A 21,121-nucleotide genomic window follows, 5' to 3' on the forward strand; every position below is an offset into this window, starting at 1 on the left:
AAATTGAGAAATGAGATTGCCACTTTTTACCAAAGGGATGATGAGTCTTTATATGAAGCTTGGGAAAGGTTCAAAGATCTATAGAGACAATGTCCCCATCATGGTTTGCCTGACTGGCTAGTTGTTCAAACTTTCTATAATGGTCTTTCTTACTCATTAAAAAGTATTTTGGATGTAGTTGCTAATGGGTCATTAATGGGTGAAACATCCAACGTGGCTTTGCACTTGATTGAAGAAATGGCTTCCAACAGTTGTCGATGGCCTAATGATAGAGCTAGTCAAAGAAGACATTTGGGAGTACATGAAGTGGATGGAATTACTATGGTGAATGCTAAGTTGGATGCATTGACAAAGAAATTGGTGAGATTAGATATGAAGGTTGTAAGAACTTCTAGTTATGAGAATTGTGGAGGAGATCATGCGAGCTTTGAATGCCAAATGGGTACTTACTATACACATGAGCCTACAAATAAGCAAGTGAATTTTCTCAATTACAACCAAAGGGGACAGGGTAATCCTTACTCAAATACATATAACCTAGGTTGGAGGAACCACCCGAACTTTGCATGGTCAAACCAAACCAATACTTCTAACCCAAACCAGAATTTTAGGCAGCCACCTCCAGGGTTCCAAACTAGAAACACTAACCCCCAACCTTTACATCATCCTTAGCCTCCTCAAGAGCAAAAATCAAATCTAGAATTGATGATGGAGAATTTCATTCTTGCCCAAAAACAAAAAGTCGATGCTCAAGATGAAGCACTTAGATAACTTACTGCTAAGATGGATCAATTAGCCACACATAATAAGATGCTTGAAGTACAATTGGGCTAATAATCAAGTACTTCCAATTCTAGGGAAATGAGAAAGCTACCTAGCCAACCTCAAAATCCAAGGGAGCATTGTAAGGCAATTGTCACCAGAAGTGGTAAACAATTAGGTGGACCTATAGGCAAGGTTGAAAATGAGCTTGATGAGCAAAAAGACGTTGAAACGTCTAGTGAAGAAGATACATTGGAGAAAAAGGTTGAAGGAAATATCCAAGAAGCCCCTGAAAAGCAAGTTCTATCCAAAACATATTTAACACCTTTGCCTTTTCCTCAAAGGTTCCAAAAGGTAAAGCTTGATCAACAGTTTAGAAAGTTTTTGGATGTTTTCAAGCAGATATATCTCAATGTTCCTTTTATGAAGGCTATAACTGAAATGCCGACGTATGCCAAGTTTCTCAAAGATATCCTCTTAAATAAAAGGAAACTTGAAGAATTTGAAACGGTGGCTCTTTCAGAGGAATGTAGTACCATTTTACAAAATAAGCTGCCACCAAAGCTTAAAGATCCGGGGAGTTTTTCTATCCCTTGTGTAATTGGTAAAGAATCTTTTGAAAAATCTTTATGTGATCTTGGTGCAAGTATAAGTCTAATGCCTTTATCTATTTGTAGGAGATTAGAGCTTGGAGAATTAAAACCTACAAAAGTGACCTTGCAATTGGTGGATAGATCCATAAAGTATCTTACAGGGATACTGGAAAATGTGCCAATTAAAGTTAGAAAATTTTACATCCCTGTAGACTTTGTGGTTTTGGAAATGGAGGAGGATATTCAAGTTCCTCTTATTCTGGGAAGACCATTCTTAGCCACAGCAGGAGCAATCATTGACGTTAAAAATGGAAAACTCATTTTTGAGATTAGAGATGAGAAAGTAAAGTTCAATGTTTTTCGAATGTCAAAGCAACCTAATATTGTGAATTCTTGTTGTAGAGTTAACATTATTGATGATTGTGTGAAAGAAGTTATTATCAAGAAATATCCTAAGGATCCACTTGAGTCGTGCATTATTCATATAGCTTCAGTTAAAGATGAAAATATGGAAATTGCAGCCTGTGCTCAACTTATGGAAGCAAATCCTAAGGTTGCTTCTATTTTGAATTTCAAGTATGAAGAACTCGAGACAAGTAACCATTCTCTTTCTTCTCTTAAAGTGGAAAATGCACCTAAGGTAGATCTTAAACCACTTCTTGCTAATTTGAGGTATGTTTTTCATGGCCCTAATTCTACTTATCCTGTGATTATAAATGTTGAATTAAATGATGAACAAGAAGATAAGTTGCTTAAGGAACTTAGAGCATATAAAAAAATCATTGGTTATAACATTCATGATATCAAAGGAATAAGCCCTACCATTTGCATGCATCACATCCATATGCTTGATGATTTCAAACCTACCATTGAACATCAAAGAAAATCAAATCCTATCATGAAAGAGGTGGTGAGAAATGAAATCATTAAATTATTGGATGCAGGGATTATCTATCCTATTTATGATAGCTCATGGGTAAGTCTAGTACATGTGGTACCAAAGAAAGGGGGTATGACTATTGTCAAGAATGAGAATAATGATTTAATACCAACTAGGACAGTCACCGAGTGGAGGATGTGTATTGATTATAGAAAACTTAATAGTGCCACCCGTAAGGATCACTTTCCCCTTCCTTTCATTGATCAAGTTTTGGAGAGACTAGCAAACTATTCTTATTTTTACTATCTAGATGGGTATTCGGGATTCTTTCAAATCCTTATTCACTTAGAAGACCAAGAAAAGACCACTTTCACATACCCTTATGGCACATTTGCCTATAGGTATATGCCTTTTGGTCTTTGCAATGCACCTGCTACCTTTCAAAGATGTATGATATCTATATTTTCTGATTTTGTTGAGCGATTTATGGAAGTGTTTATGGATGATTTTTCTGTGTATGGAACATCCTTTGATGATTGTTTGCTTAACTTATCTAAGGTTTTACAGAGGTTCGAAAAAGTCAATTTAGTGTTTAATTGGGAGAAATGCCATTTTATGGTGAAAGAAGGGATAGTTCTTGGGCATAGAGTCTCACAAAGGGGAATTGAGGTAGATAAAGCAAAAGTAGAAGTAATTGAGAAGATGCCCCTGCCAACATCAGTAAAAGGAGTTCAGAGTTTTCTTGGCCATGCTGGGTTCTATAGGCATTTCATTGAGGATTTCTCATAAATTGCCAAACCTTTGTCTAATTTACTTGCTAAAGATGTTCCTTTTAATTTTGACCAATGTTGTCTTGATTCTTTTTGTAGGTTAAAAGACGTATTGATTTCAGCTCTCATTATGCAAGCACCAGATTGGAGTTTACCTTTTGAAGTGATGTGTGATGCTAGTGACTTCGTTGTAGTGGCCGTTTTGGGGAAAAGGAAAGATAAAAAAGTTTATGCAATTTACTATGCTAGTCACACTTTGAATGAAGCACAAGTCAATTATACCACCACTGAGAAATAACTTCTTGTAGTTGTGTTTGCTTTTGATAAGTTCAGGTCTTATTTAGTGGGGTCTAAGGTCATAATCTACACAGATCATTCAGCCATTAAATATCTCCTAAACAAGAAGGATGCAAAACCGAGGTTGATTAGGTGGATATTGCTTCTTCAAGAGTTTGATTTAGAGATAAAGGATAAAAAGGGGACAGAAAATGTTGTTGTTGATCATTTGTCCTGTTTGGAGCAAGATAAGTGTGAAGGTTTTGACGAAAGTCTACCTATTGATGACTTTTTTCCAAATAAACAACTTTTAGAGATATCTCATTAGGTAGTACCATGGTATGTAGATTATCTGAATTATATTGTGTGTGGTGTATTACCTTCAGAGATGAATCACCAACAAAAGAAAACGTTCTTATGGGAGGTGAAAAACTATTATTGGGAAGAGCCATTGCTTTACAAAAGATGTTTTGATGGGATTGTGCGACGATGCTTACCACAAGATGAGATGGAAAGTGTTCTAACCCATTGTCATTCTCTTGAATGTGGAGGTCATTTTAGTGCCACCAAGACAGCAGCTAAGGTGCTCCAAAGTGGGTTCTATTGGCCAACTCTTTTTCAAGATGCGAGGAAATTTGTTTTAACATGTGATAGGTGCCAAAAAACTGGAAACATTTCAAGGAGGAATGAAATGCCTTTAAACAGTATACTTGAGATTGAAATTTTTGATGTGTGGGGCATTGACTTCATGAGGCCATTTCCTACGTCGTATGGGAATAAATATTTCTTAGTTGCTGTAGATTATGTTTCTAAATGGGTTGAGGCATTAGCAAGTCCATCCAATGATGCTAGGGTTGTGGTGAGGTTTTTAAAGAAATATATCTTCGCAAGATTTGGGACTCCAAGAGCTATTATTAGTAATGATGATTCTCACTTTTGTAACCACCTATTTGAGAAATTATTAAAGAAATACGGAGTTACCCATAAGGTTGCAACACCATACCACCCTCAAACTAGTGGGCAAGTGGAGATTTCAAATAAAGAGATCAAGAGCATACTTGAGAAAACCGTAAGTGCTTCAAGGAAAGATTAGAGTTTGAGATTAGATGATGCGTTTTGGGCATACCGCACAGCCTTTAAAACTCCAATTGGTACATTCTCTTTTTGCCTTGTCTATGGTAAGTCATGTCATCTTCCAGTGGAGCTAGAGCATCGAGCTTATTGGGGTACTAAGTTTCTAAATTTTGATTTAAAGAAAGCCAATGAAAAACGTCTCCTCCAACTAGATGAGTTAGAAGAGTTTAGATTGGACGCTTATGAGAATGCCAAAATATACAAAGAAAGAACCAAAAGGTGGCATGATAAGCATATTTTAAAGAAAGACTTCAAAGAAGGTGATCAAGTGTTGCTTTTCAACTCAAGATTGAAGCTTTTTCTAGGAAAACTTAAGTCAAGTTAGTCCGGTCCTTTTCAAATCTTAAAGGTATTTCCCCATGGGGTCGTTGAGGTGTGGAGTGAAAATTCTGGAACATTTAAGGTCAACAGGCAGAGGCTGAAGCCGTATTTTGTTGGTGACCAAGTGAAAGTGGAAGCGTCTCAACCACTGTCCAATCCCCCAATTTAAGTCTCACAATCGGTCAAGCTAAGGACCATAAATTAGCGCTCTTGGGAGGTAACCCAAGTTTTTCTTCTCTTAAAGAATTTTCTTTTAGTTTATTGATAAATAATTTTCCCCACATTTAGTTTAAAATTGTTCTTTTTGTTTATTTCAGGTTGATTTTGGAATGTGTAGCAATTGGAGTACAAGTATGGACATGAAGAGTATTTTCAAGTTAAAAAGGGATTACAATTAAATTTTGCTCAATTTGATGTTTTCATTGGTTGTGATTTGTTTGATTAATTGTGTTTTTACCATTGATTGCATTAATTGGATTTTGTGATTTCTTTGTGGTGTTGAATTGGTTAATGAAGAGTGTGAAATTTGAATTTCTTCATAAATTCTATTTTGAGCTAAAGAGAGCAGTGATTATAGGCAAGAAATATGGGCACAAGAGTGCCCATAAGTGGTCTCTGAAAAAAAAAAAGAGGAAAAGTGTTTATAGGCAATAAATATGGGCATAAAGTGCCCATAATTGGCCTCTCGAAAAAAAAATGAGGAAGAGTGTGTTGGGTTGTTTATCTTTCATTTTTTTTACTTATTTATATTTATATTTTATTTTATTTTAGTTTTATTTCGTCTTTTACTTTATTTTATTTTTTTCTTTCTATGCATATTATATATATTTATATTTTATTTATTTTCTTTTTCGTATATATACATGCATTTGAAACTCTAGTCTTTGTTTTATTTCTCCCATTTCAGCGTTACACTTTTCTTCCCCGTTCTCCTGACAACAACACTTTTCTGCTCTCATCTTCTCTTCCAATTTTCACCACACAACCTCCTTTTCTTACTGAATCATGACGCATCAGCCCCACTTTTTCCACACTGCAGTGCGTCACTTCCAGCTTCAATAAAACTCACTTGTTTCTTCTCTGTATAGCCCTACCACTTTACCTATTTCAACCACAAATTGATGCGTCAACCCCTCCATTATTTCTGAAGCAAAAATCGTCACCTCCAGCTTCAACAAAACGCACTTGTTTCTTCTCTATGTAGCCTCACTGCTTCAGCCATTCCAAACACAAATTGACGCGTCAGCCTGCTCTGTTCAACATTACAGGTTCTTCCTCCATTTCATGTTGTTCCAGCTTCATCGCAATTCGTTTCTTCTCTGCACAGCCCCACTATTTCGCACATTTCAAATTGACGTGTCAGCCTTCAAATTTCTTCTCAGCTTTAACAACAGCCCCACATTTCCTCCCCTTAAGAAAGACTTCACTTATTCCCTCAAATTTTCAATTTTTCCTCATGCTAAGGCCACGCATCCAACTCTAATTTTTCTTCACATTTCTTTCCTAGTTTAATGATGATTTGGTGTTCAATTTGTTGAGTTGCATGTGATTTATTAATGTGAAGATTTGATGAAAATTTTGATGTACAAGTTGTTATAATTGCAATGTCAAGCTTATTGGAAAAGTGTTGCTGATTTATTCATCATTTGATTTTTTTTGGCTGATGGAGATTGTTGCATATGTGGATCCATAATTGTCCATAATGTTGTTACCTTTCCCTTTTCATTAGTTGGATATGATTCTTAGGGATCTCTTTTGCTATATAGTGCAATTTTGTTCATAATTTACTCATTCTAATTTTAGGGACAATGTTTGCATTTTCATCCAATTTCATCACATGAGCTTATATGGAGCCAAAGAGTTTTCATCTTTTTCTTCTTCTCTTATCCATGCTTCATTATGTTTTCTTTATTACATGTTGAATAAACATTGAGGACAATGTTTGTCTTAAGTGTAGGGGGAGTCTTTAATGTTAATTTTGCAATTTCATTTTCAATTCTTAGATTAGGTTTATTTTTTTTATGCAGTTTCTATTTTCAGTTTTAAATCAAGCCCCCATTTGTTTATCCCTTCTTTGATTTTGGACTAAATTTTGCAAATTCACTTTTAGTACCTTAAAAGACACATTTGTGAAAATATTTTTAAGTGATATGAATGATTAGAGCATCTTTGGCAATCGAACCCACTTTTTGTTCGTAAAAGGTAAAGAGTGTTGAGACATTCATGATTGGTGATAGAGTTATGATTGTTGCATTTGTCGTTCAGAGTTTGTTATGCATGTGGTCATCTTTTTCGAAATTGTTTTGCTTACTTAAAGAGGGCTTATCCGTGCTTAGACATATTTTTTTAGTGTCTCACGAGTCCTAGAACTTGTCACTCAATCTTTCGAGGCGAAATAAAAGTTGCATGCATTGACAAGGGATATGATATAGGCATTTCTTTGATTCTTTGTGTACCTCAAATTGCCTTATTCTCTTAGCTAACTTTTATAAATGTTTAATCTCTTGTTAGCCCTTTGAGCCATTTTCTTTTGTGTTTTATTTACAACTTTTTGCATTTTCTTTGTTTTAACCCTTAATCACCCATCTAGCTAATAAATATATTAAACATACCCTTTATATGAGTTATATTATTGATGAGATGAGTGGATTTGCATGTGATTTTTAGATCAATTGAAAAGGAAGAATGAAGAAAAATGAGAAAGTCATGGCATTATCATTCTATATGCCCCATGTACAAAGAAATAAGTTTGGGGGATTTTGAGAGAATTATAAATATTCATACATGTAGTTAAAAAAAAAGAGATATCTGAAAAAAAAATAAAAAAAAGAGAAAAAAAAATCTTTTCACATATTATTAGTGCAATTTATATTCACATTTCTTCCCTATTCTTTGTTTTGTAATCATGTAAATCTTTACTTTCTCATTAATAGTATACTCATATTCATTTGTTAACTTATTTATCCCTTTATTCTTGAACCCATACCCCTAGCGACGTTACAACCTAAATAAAGACCTATTGATCCTTTTGAAATGCATTACACCTTCATTAGTGGAGATAGGTTGTTTGATTTTGCCTATAAGACTTGGTTGAATTTATTTAGAGATCATGAAGATTGCTAAGTACGTATATGTCTATCTGAAGTGCAACAGTTTTAGTGAGACTGATCATTGCATACATTTTCAGTTTGATTTTTGTGACTCTTGTTTTCTTTGGATCCGAGATAGAATGTCTCTTGCACTTAGGGCTTTTGAAGAGCAAGTTTTGGCTTTCGATTGCATTAAGGTCACTTTAAGAATTCAATTACCTAAACCCTATTGATCCTTTCAATTTTGCCTTTTGTTTCACTTTTGTTCCTTTTTCCTATAGGACAAGCAAGTTCTTAAGTTTGGGGGAGTTTGATGTGTGTATGAAATATACATAAATAGGGTTATAATAGTATAGTTTTAAAGTGAATTTTGGTCCATTTTGTCAAATTCTTTATGTTTTATTTAATCTTGATGGTTTTATCTTATTTTGTTCTTTGAATTATATTTGTAGATGATTTGGAGTCATTCAAGCCTCTTTTAGAGTGAAAATGGAAGCTTAAAGAAGCAAATAAGAAGGGCTTACATCAGAAGGCAGAGAGTAATTATGGGCAGTCTTATGGTCATAATTGGTGCCTATAATTACTGGGCGTAAATAAAAAAAAAAGAAACAGAAAATAGGGTTAAGTGACAGGTATAAAAAGAAAATTATGTCTTCTCCAAAGGGAGACGAAATATACAACTCAAAAGATTTTTAGAGAGAGAAAACTTCAAGAAACAAGTAGAAGAGGGAAGATCTAAGATTAAAGATAGAAGACCCAAGAGAATCAAGATTTGAAGACCTTAGAGTTTTTCTTATCTCTCTTATTATCTTCTTTTATTGATTCAAAATGTCTCTCTCTTCAACTTTATCTTGTAGTTTGAACTTTATCTTGTAGTTTGAACTTTATAGCTATGAATAGCTAATTTCCTTTGCTAGGGTTTATGATAAATCTATAAATTCTCAAGGATTATGTAATGGGTTTTGATTTTTAATTAATGATGATGAATGTTTGATTTAGTAATTGTGATTTTAACTTCTTGCTTAGTGTTAGGGCTCAATGTCATGGTTGTTTGTAGATTGGAGTGTGATATTGAGAAATACATACCTAATTAGTTCATGCATTTACTAAACCTAGGGTTTTATTTAGAGATAAATAAAAATCTTTTGTGGGCAAATTGATTGTCATAGAAATTAATGGGTTTTGATTAACATCATACCACGAAAGTAGGTAAGCTTTTAATCTTAACAGTCCTAATTAACCTTGAGAGAGGAATTGGGTAAAATAAAATAATCAACCATCAACAATTCATCTTATTATCGATTTTAATTGGATTCGTTATTGATTTTTGAGTAATTGATAGTGAAATCATAAATTCTAGGCTTCTCTATAATTGATATTTCACTTTTAATTTGCTAGGGAATTATTTTCCTTTGTTAATTTCGATTTAGTTAGTTGTTTTATTTTATTATCTTTAATTCAATCATAATCCATAGTATTTTTATTTCTCTAGCTAATTTAAACTACAAAACAAGCTAGTATTCGACAACCAATCTCTGTAGTACTGACATCTTTCTATATTACTTGGCTGACTCATATACTTGTGAGCCATTGGCAACATGATCCAACTATGAAATTGAAAGAGCAAGAAAATCTCCCACAGACAAGTATTAAAAACCTAAGATAGCATTTTTGTCTCTTCCTCTCTTTATTTTTTTTTTCTGACTTTTATGTGTTATTTATATGTATATGTTGAACCCTTATTTTGCCTAATTTATGAATATAATGGGTCGAGCTTTTTCTATTAAATAAATTTGGTTATTTCCATATAGGAAGAAACCCAAAAACCTAACAATTATCCCTTTCTTGACTATGTGGAAGAAGATGTCAATCTAACGATCATACGACAAGTCTCAAACTTCTCTCTTGGTAATGACTTCATCAACAAGTTGGAACCATTTCAATCAACTTGTCATTAAGGACATTACGTATTCAATGATATCTCACATTGATATGTTTTGACCTCGCATGAAAAGTTGAATTCTTACTAAGATAAATAACGCTTTGGTTGTCATAAAGCAACACATATCTTTTATGCACGAAGTCAAACTCTTGCAAGAATCACTGCATCCATAACATCTCTTTACATGATTCAGTTATAACAATGAACTCTAACTCAATGGTAGACAATGTAACACACTTTTGCAATATGGATTGCCAAGATACTGCTCTACCTATAAAAGTAATCAAATAACCAAAAGTAGACTTTCTAGAATCAATATCCCTTGCCATATATGAATATTTATACCTAACAAAAATAGGTTTCTCACTCCCAAAGCAAAACTTTAAATCAAAAGTGCCTCAGAGATATCTTATAAACCACTTCATTATATTCCAATGTTCTTTACCAGGATTGAAGAGGAATTGACTAACTATACTAATTGCATTAGTTATATTTGGACGTGTGCAAACCATCGCATACAACAAATTACCAACCAATTAAGTATAAGGAACTTTATGCATATCTTCCTTTTATTTCTCTGTGGAGGGACTATGATTAGTACTCAACTTAAAATGAGTAGCAAAGTAATGCTTATAGACTTCGACTTGTCCATGTTGAACCTTTGAAACATTTTCTTAATATACTTCTCTTATGATAGCCATAACTTCTTTCTATTCCTATCACAAATTATTTGCATGTCAAAAATTTGTTTTGCTAGCCCTAAGTCTTTCATGGCAAAAGACTTTTACACAACTCACACTTTAACCTATCAATACAAGAAGCACTATGACCAACAATTAACATGTAATCAATATATAACAACAATATGATAAAATTATTGTCTGAGAACTTCTACACAAAGACATAGTGATCACAAGTAGTCTTCACAAAGCCTTGTTCTCCTACAATAGAATCAACCTACTTGTATCATTGTCTCAACGCCTACTTTAAGCCATACAAATTCTTTTTTAAGTTGTAACATAGTTCTCTTTTCTTAGTGCCTAAAAACTTTCAGGCTACACCATGCAAATTTCTTCTTCCAAATCACCATGAAGAAAAATAGTCTTCACATTCATTTGCTCAATCTCCAAATCAAGACTAGAAGTAAACTTAAAACAATTTTGATGGAAGACATTTTCACAACTAGAGAAAAGATTTCCTTAAAGTCAATCCCTTTATTCTGACTAAAGCCTTTGACATCCAATCTGGCTTTGTATTGTGAAACTAAAGTATGTATATCTTGTTTCAACCTATAAACCCACTAGTTCTTCAAAACTCTTTCACTTTGAGGAAGCTTTACTAACTCAAATGTGTTGTTGTCATATAAGGATTTCATCTCATCATTCGTGACACCAATCCAATGTCTCTTTTACTCACTCTCTATAGTTTTTTCATAATATTCTACTTCTCCCCCATTAGTAAGAAACATATACTTACTAGAAGAATATCTTGTAGATATTATCCTTTGCCTAGTTAACCTTTGAAGTGAATCGGCTCGAGAAATAATAGGTGCGTGTTGCAAATCATCAACCTCACTTGCAGGAGCATCATCATGTATACCATACTAAATGCCACCAATAACTGAACCTAGAGAAGATAATAAGGTATTAGATCCACATTAACTATCTTGCCACTACCTTGAGGAACTATATTGTCTATCTTCTCAATGTCTTTAATAGTCTGATCCTCAACAAATATCACATTTCTGCTTTTAACAAGTTTTTTCTCAACTAGATCATATAATCAATACCGAAACTCATCTTGGTCATAACTAAGAAAAATGCATTGGCAAGTCTCGGAATCTTGCTTTAACCTTTCATTTTTTGAACATGCACAATTGTCTTATAACTAAAAACACTTAATAGGTCATAAGAAATATCCTTGCCAAACCAAACTTTATTAGGGACATCACCTTTCAAAGAAATGCTATGAGATAGATTCTTCACATATACAATTGTATTCACCCCAAAAAGACCATGGTAATTTTGCTTTTAAAGCAAACATCTTACCTTATCAATTAGTGTTTTATTCATCCTTTTTGTTAGGTCATTCAACTGAAGAATCTTAAATGGTGTCTCTTGTTGTCTGATACCCTGTGATCAATAATACTTATCAAATACTAGTTTTTTGTCACTTAGGCGTAAACATATACCTTTCTTGAGCAATCATCAATAAAGGTGACAAAATACAATGGACCATAAACATCTAAATGAATAAGCTTAAGTAAATCAGATTTTTTGGAAGGTGAATGACTTTTGAATAAGACCTTTCTTTGTTTCCTAACAAAACAATGTGCATACCTATCAAGCCTTAGACGTTTCACTCTAAGTAATAGATTCTTCTTTGTCAAATAACTAACCCTTTTTTTTACTCACGTGACTAAGTCTCTAATGTCATAATCTTGACAAATTTTCATCTTCCATCACACTCATCATGCCTCTAGCAATGAAAGCTTACATCAAGTACAAACTAGAAAATTTCTTACCTCGAGCCACAATAAGAGAACCTTTCTTGAGCTTCCATTGACCTCGTTAAAAGTGTTATAACAACCCTCATCATCAACCTTACCAATCAAAATCAAATTCAGATGAATCTCAACTAAATGTCAAACATTCTTAAGTATCAACCGTGTCCTAACGCTAGTTTCCAAGCAAACATCTCTTGTACCAATAACATGTGCTTGGCCATTATTGCTCATCTTCAACATTCCAAAGTCACCAAAAGTATAAAAAATGAGGAATTGATTTTCGGATGTAAAATGAAAACAGACACCACTGTCTATCACCTAAGTAGTCTTTTAGGAAACAATATTAACCACATTCTTATCATAAATAATAATGAGATCATTAAACCCATCAATAGCAACTCATCATTATTCTGTGCATTTTTCTTTTCTTGCCATTAATCACCTTTGTTGTCTTTGTTCTCTCTTTTCCACTTATAGCAAAATTTCTTGATATGTCATTTTTTGCCACAATGACGACACTTAAGATTCTTGTACTTTGATCTTGACTTCAATTTTCTCTCCCTATTTTTGAAAACTAAAACATCTAACTATAATGATGAACCCTGAGACTTTCTTTTCACCTCCTTTTTAACAGATTCCATGGAACCAACTCTACTTAAAGCTAAATTGTTAAGTGAGACATGAAAGGTTTCCCAGCTATCCGAAAGAGTCATAAGTAGCAATAACCTAATAACTTCACCATCAAATTTAATATTCATGTCAGACAACTGATTAACAATCCCTTGAAACTTATTCAAGTAATCCACCACAGTGGTTCCTTCATTATAGTTCGATTGCATCATCTTCTTAAGAGAGAATAACTTGTTACTTGATTTTGAAGCATACAACGATTCAAATTTATTCCACAAAGGACGAGCAAGTGTCTCACAGCAAATATGGTTGTAAACATTATCATCAACATATTGCCTAATGAAACTACACATTTGTTCGTGTTCAAATGTCTACTCTAAATCACTCTTACACTCAGGCATTTTAAAAGCAAATATTGGGAGATATAAATTTTTCATAATAAAAGATCTTTCATCTTAATCTTCTAAACATGATAATTAGTGTCATTTAAATAAATCATCTTGTTAAAGTTCAACTCCATCATTCAACTAAGTCAATCAATCACAATGGAAACCAAGGCTCTAATACCACTTGTTGGAACGAAAATAATTGAATTAACAATACTAAAATCAAAATCTCCCCTTCTTGATTGAACTATATGACAGCAAAAAATCCACCAAAATATGATTTTATCACACCAAGCAATCAAAAGCAAATATAGTAGAAAAGACACCATAATTTAACATGGAAACTTATTCAATGTGAAGAGTGAAATCAAGGGGCCTTACCTAAATAAACCAATCCACTATATCCAAAATAATAGGACACTATTTTTAGCCTATGAATTAGTACAAAAATCTCTAAAACAACAAAACAAAGTAGTAGCACACTTGTAGGAAAAATAAGGAATATCATAGTAAACTCAAAAGCCTATATCTTACATTACAAGAATCAATAACAAATCAAACATTCCTAAAATACTAACAAAATTTTAAAGCAATCCAGCAATAGACAAAAGATAAAGAGATGTTTTTCTAAGAGCTATCTAAATAGAATTGCATCAGATAGCTAGTCACATTTCAACATAGATAACTACTTATTTGAAAAACAAAATATGACCTCTACCATTCAAAATATAGAATAATGTGTCTTCCATAATAGTTAAAAACTCAAAGTAATTTGACGGAGAAATTGAGTGAAGAAGAAAATTTCCCACAAATATGCACTAAAAACCCAAGATAATGTTTATTTCTCTTTTTCTCTTTACTTTTTTTTTTTCCTAACTATTGTGTGTTATTTTTATGTATATATTAAGCCTTTATTTTGCCCTAATTTATAAATATAGTGGGCAGACTTTTTCTATCAAATAAATTTGGATTTCTTCACATAGGAAGGGATTCAAAAGCCCAACATATAATTGATAACAACAATAACAATTTCGTGCATGTTTATGTATTTTTTTTTTTTTTATAGTTCTTTTAGTCAACTTTGCCAGAAAATTTTTCACTTTGTTTTAACTTTCCACAGATTAATTAAATTGATGAGATGTTCTTTGCTTTTTTTAATCGAAAGTCAAAAGTACACTTAATTTAACTGGACTTATCTCCATTGGCTAGTGCAATAATAGCTCTTAATGGAGCAAAGTCTAGTCATGAATTTGTTTTCATAGTTTGTTGTTCTTGTGTTACAAAGCCATGAATTAGACCACCGATGCAATTTTCAAATAAATCAAAAATTACCAAGTTCAAGTTGTACTATCTCTTACCAAAATCTCAAGATTAAAGACCAAATTTATTCCATTAAGCAACAAAAGGCTTAAAATAAAAAACTCACTCGCTCATGAATATAATACTTACATTTCTATCTCTTCTAAGCTTACTGAGTTTCATTGTAGAAGCTAGTCTAATATATCTTTACCATGTGTTGTAATTTTTAGTATAAGATTATTTGCTTTGAGTAATATCAAAGCAAGAGAAAGAAAGAAATAACAGCAAGACAATTTAATTGGTTTAGATTTTACAAAGAAATCCTATATTAAAGGCATATGTGTTCCTCTAGTCGAATCTACTAGTATATCAAAGTTCAAATACAAAATACAGAAGCATAATTCTTAACCAAATACAACTAATAATATATAAATAATATACAAAGCTTAACTAAGTCAAATAAGACTTGACTTCCACCAGAGAGAAACTACCAATTGAACTTAAAAGGCAAAATCACCAAACCTTAGCAAAGCTTTGATAGACGCAAAGAATAGGGGAGAATGCAATTGTGTGAGAAAGCATGACACCCTTAGTTATACGTAAGTTTATATATCTAGGTTAGGATAGGTAAATATCTCATCCTTGAAAAGATTAAATTGCCTCTATAACTTTTCTATAATAACTAAGTTAACCCTCACAGTAATATTACTGAATTGTCTTTATAGTTTGAGACACATACATTTACAAACTCCATATTGTCGAAAACTAATGCATGACTTAAAAAAGAGAAACACACTTCTAGATCCCTAAAACCTAGACACTACCAATATATAACAAGTTCAAGGTTGTCTTAAACTTGTTAATTAGTATAGTTTTAGTTAACACATATACAGGATTAACTATAGATAAAATTTTCTCTAACACAACCTATTCATTAGACAAAACCTCTCCCACAAAATGCAACTTAACATTTATATGTTTGGTTCTTTCATGAAATGACTATTTCTAGATAGATGTATTGCACTTTAGGAGTCACAATACACCACAGGTGTGCCATTACTCAGTCCTTACTTTTTAGTTATTCATTTCAGCCATAAAACTTCTTTGATTACTTCTATCAAGGCTGCAAATTCAACTTTTGTTTTGGACAAGCAACACTATGCTAAAGACAACTTTTCCAACTTATCACACTACCATTAAATGTGAAGATATAACTTATTAAGGACCTCTTTTTGTCTAAATCTACAATATAACCAAAGTCACAATATCCTTGAACAAGAAATTTGTTAGATTTATTAGTGGAATATATAAGACCAAAATCATATAAGCTTTTCAAGTACCTTAACACCTATTTTATAGCATTCCAGTGTTCTTTACTAGGTTTTCTAACAAATCAACTCACTAGACTGATTGTATATGCAATATCAAGTATAGATCCTATCATAACATACATTATACTACTTACAACATTTGAATAAGGTATATTTTTCATGCATTCAGATTTAGCAATAGATAGATCATGCAAAACAACTTTAGTTTGAAATAAGCTCTCACAAGAGTGTTAACAATTTTAGAGTCAAGTCTACCATACAATTATATGACCTGTTTCACATAGACAAATTGTGATAGAGTTAAAAAAACCTTTAATCTTATCTCTGTTAATGTCCATGCCTAAAAGTCTTTTAGTTAGACTTAAATCTTTCATTTCAAACTTATCTTTTAACAACTTCTTTAATTTTAGGAAATCATCCATCTATTTTGAAATTATAAGCATATCATCAACATAAATCAACAAATAGACATAGCTGTTTTTTTAGTTTTATAAAAATAAACACATTAATCAAAACTACATCTAGGAAAGCCAATAAAAAGTATATAGTCGTCAAACCTCTTATATCAATGTCTTAGCCCCTGTTTTAGGCCATACAAAGATCTTTTAAGCAAAAAGAACCATACCTTATATTCCAGGTTTTACAAAACCTTCTAGTTATTCTATGAAAATTTACTCTTTTAAGTTACCATGCAAAAAGATAAGTGTAACATCTAATTATTCTAATTTTATGTCAAATGACACTACAATAGATAACATAAGTCTTCATTGATAAATGTTTAACAAGGGGTGAAAAAATTTCCTAATAGTCTATACTTTCTACTTGGGGAAACCTTTTGTAACTACCTTAGCCTTAAACCTTCCATTTACAAACCCTAGAACAATAGGTTTTCTTTTGAAAACCCATTTACATCCAATAACTTTTTGGTTGATAGGCCTTTTTGAAAGAATGGTAAGAAGACAGTGATGCAAAAATGACATGCATGTTAAAATCAAGCAAGAATCAAAGCATAGATAAAGGTAAGAAGGAAAGTTTAGGATTTTACCTACTTTTAGCTTTCTTCTTTTATGAAGACAAACTTTTCAATTGCAAGACCTCTAAAACATTGCACCAAGCAAGCAAAAAGCTACCAAGCTACCAGGGTATATAGAAAGAAGGGAGAGCTTTGTGCATTTGTGAGAGAAAGTTTTAGTTGAAATGAACTAATTGTATATAAAATGAGTTAAATGCCCATTTATATAGTGATGGATAATTAACAATTATGAAATTGTTATTTGGTCCATTTAAATTCTCAATTTAAACTATGACCATGCATGTATATCAATCATATACTTTAGTCGCCCTAATTTCATCTCACTAACATCTTAACTTTTAAATGTTACTTTTGCACCCTTATAACACTTTATATTATTTTTATTTTATTATCCTTTGGAAAGTGCTAGTCAATCCTTGATAATCAATCTTAACTATGAAAATGCTTGGTTTATTAATGTAACCCTTTAGGTTCACTGTGGTATAGATATGAACCTTTTGCAAATGATCCAAAAACTCAACAACTATAGTAAACATCTAGCAATCTGCTATAACCCTTAAACCACGATAAAGATACACTCAATCAAACCTAAATTTCTAATCATACGTTTTGTATACGTAAGATCTTTTCGTTGTCTAATCTTGATTGATTTTGGGCTCTTAGTTCATTAAAACCCAAATTTCAATTCTCTACGAGCCATCAGTCGATATATTCAAAATATGTCATCACGAACACCCTTCGTATGACTAACAATATACTTTGGCAAAAGATTTTGGTTTCAAATATTTATTGACATTCGTTCAAAAACTTGGATCTAGATTGAATAAGTAGATATTTAGAATCTAATATTTATGAGTCAATGGATCTCATCTTGATTATCATTCGTCTCCGAATATAAACAACGTATGACCAACATGCTTTTATATAGAATATAATTAGCCTCATATTTATTTGTCATATGAACCACACATATCTGACCATGATATCTTGTGTCAAAAGATTAATTTGTACACTAGTACAATCATATGATAAGTCATTAACTTTAATTTAATAACTATATGACTTATCGTTATTGGTCACCATAAAAAAACGGTTCACTAATTGTTAATCCATGCTAATGTCTTAATGACATGACTATCATTATTACCCCTACTAATATCATCTCATGATATTCAATGGAAACGTTAAATATACTTGATATGTGATATTTTGGTAATTTAGTTTTATTTGCTAAGTGAATTATCTGAACAGTTTGTATACATACTTTTTCTTTTATTAATAAATTATCACACATATATATATAAGATGAAATACCATAAACAAAATACGAATGGTTCCTAAGACATACACTAACACTTTTAATGAAAGACCAAGTGTTATTCTTATGTAGAGAATTCATTTAAGCTTTATAGCATTTAACCATTCATGCTTATGTTTACTCATACAAACTTGTTTAAAATTTAATGGCTTATTTAACTCTATAGAATCACCTATATGAAATGCATATGAAATAAAATTTGCATAAACATATCTAGGTGGCAACTTAATAGTTCTTCTAGACTTATCCCAGATAAATTGATAATCAGAGAGATCAGAATGTCTATCAATGTCTAAACTATTTTGATTCTAACTCTGACTCTGTGATGGTTGTTGCTTCAAACCTTTATCCTCATACTTTGACGTATGAATTAGATCTGAGCCCAAACCATGTCTATCACCTAACTTACCACTATCAAATTTACTCTATATTTTTCACCTTAATGTGAACATGTTTAGACTGTGATTTATTAGATTTAAACAAATCTTTATAAAATGGAAATTCATTAAACACAATATCTCTACTAATTATACATTTCAATTCATCGATCAACCAAACTTTGTAGCTCTTAGTACCCATAGGATATCCTAAGAAAATAGTTCTTAAATCTCTAGGGTTCGTTTTATCTTGATTACATGGATATAGGCTAGGCAACAAAATGGTCTTAAATGATTTAATTTAGGTGTCCTATTAGACCACAATTCTATAAGAGCATTAAAGTTAATGGCATAATTGGGTGATCTATTAATCAGATAATAGGCAATAGTAAGAACTTCTACCCAAAATTTCTTACTTAAACCTAGTCAGCTAACATGTATCTTACTTTATATAGAATGGGTTTGCTCATCGTCTCAGCAAGACCATTTTGTTGAGAAGTATTTATACGAGTCTTATGTCTTAAGATTCCAGATTATTTACAATATTCAGTAAATCGATTATTATAGAATTCAAGCCCATTATCAATTCTTAGGACTTTTAATCTTTTATTAGTTTGATTTTCAACAATAGTTTTCCATTCCTTAAAAAATTCAAAAGCTTGGTTTTTATTCTTTAGAAAATAAACCCAAACCTTTTTTGAATAATCATCTAAAAAGGTTAAAAATAATAAACATTAGACAAAAAGCTTATACCTGAGAAGAACCTCGTAGATCAGAATGAATATAATCCAACACATGTTTTGATCTATGAGACACAATTTCACAAAACTCTAGTGTATTAATTCTGTTAGCATTTATTAGATTTTGTTTATAGAGTTCTTGCAACCCTATAAGACTAATGTGTCATAATCTATTATGCCACCATCCAGTTTCATCTAATTTATCATATTTCGATTACAATGAATCTAGTATAGCATATTCCTCTAGGATGTATAGCCCATTAATCAGTTTTGCTCTCATTACCACTAAAACCCCTCTCATTATTTTAAACACACCTTTCTCAGATTTATAAGAGTAACCATAGGAACCTAACAATCCTAAAGATATCATATTTCTTCTTAATTTTGGAACTAATCTAACATCATTTCGAATTTTAACGAAATCATATATCAGTTTTTGTTTTATTACATTTATACCAGTAACCTCACATGACTCATCATTACCTATTAAGACTTTACCACCATTTATGTGTTTTAAATCTATTAACTAGTCTTTTCTAGGTGTCATGTGAAAAGTGCACCTTGAATCTATAACCTATTCATCACTTGGTAATCCCTCAGTTAAAACAAGCACTTCAACATTGTCATAACCATTTACAATTTCATGTTTGTCATGATGCAAAATTTGTTTTCTTTCTTTCAGGATAGTTCTTTTTCATGTGACCTTCTTTATGACAATTCTAACATACCCTTTTAGATTTAGATTTAAACCTATTATTCCTTTTATCTTTATGCTAAGATTTCTTCTCAAACCTTCACCTATGGTTTTCTTTTCAATTTTTATTTTTAAATCTTTAGACTTAAGAGCCCTTAGGACATCCTCTATGGAAAGAGACTCTTTACCATATTTGATAATAGTTTTTACATCCCTAAAAGTTTTAAGTAGTGAGCTCAATTTAATGATAGTATGATTTCCATCAAAAAATTTTTCTTTTATATTAGCAAGATTAATAGTAATCTTATTAAACTCACCTAAGTTTTCTTCCAAACTTTTACTAGGATGCATTTTAAAGCCAAATGTCTGCTCTTTCACATAAATTTTATTAGTCAAAGATTTAGTCATATGAAGAGATTTTACTTTCAACCATAATTTTGCAGTAGTATCAACATCGTTTATTTACCTAAGAATATTATCAAATAAATGTAAAATAAGTAAACTATAGGCAGCTTCAACTACCTCAGCCTTCTATGAGTCAATCATTTCAAAAGGCAAAACCTTTAGGCCTTCTAAAACTTTAACACATTTTTTACAAACCTGAATAACCCTCTCTTTTCACTCCCGATATTAAAATCTTTTTTACCAGTAAATTGCTCGATTTCTACTCTAGATGATCCCATTTTATTCTTTAGTTTATTTTGTTAATTTCTTTATTCCTATAAATACCAAAAGAAAAAAATAGTAGTACCAAGAAAGTAAGATACCTTTCTAGAACAAAAATTATTTTCGAAAATATTCAAATATCTCTTAAAGAGCACTAAGATATAACAAAAACAAACAATAAAAAGAATAAATTCAAGGCACTTCTTAAGATATTAGATATCATAACAAATATAAACGAAAAACAAATCACAGAATATAGATCAAAGAATCTTTTGTGGCTTTGAAACCACTTGTTGTAATTTCTAGTCCAAGATTATTCAATTTGAGCAATACTATAGTAAGAGAAAGAAAACAGGAACAATGAGGCAATTTTA

At 31.8% G+C, this 21,121-nt stretch overlaps 1 non-coding gene across 1 annotated transcript; it reads right to left on the reverse strand.

The window, feature by feature from the left end:
• On the reverse strand, positions 1-107 carry LOC123209841. The gene has a single exon (XR_006501149.1). It is a non-coding gene; the product is annotated as a small nucleolar RNA R71 (small nucleolar RNA).
• Between the last annotated feature and the right edge of the window lie 21,014 nt (positions 108-21,121).

This window comes from Mangifera indica, chromosome 2 (assembly GCF_011075055.1).
Source record: "Mangifera indica cultivar Alphonso chromosome 2, CATAS_Mindica_2.1, whole genome shotgun sequence".
Lineage (NCBI taxonomy): Eukaryota > Viridiplantae > Streptophyta > Magnoliopsida > Sapindales > Anacardiaceae > Mangifera > Mangifera indica.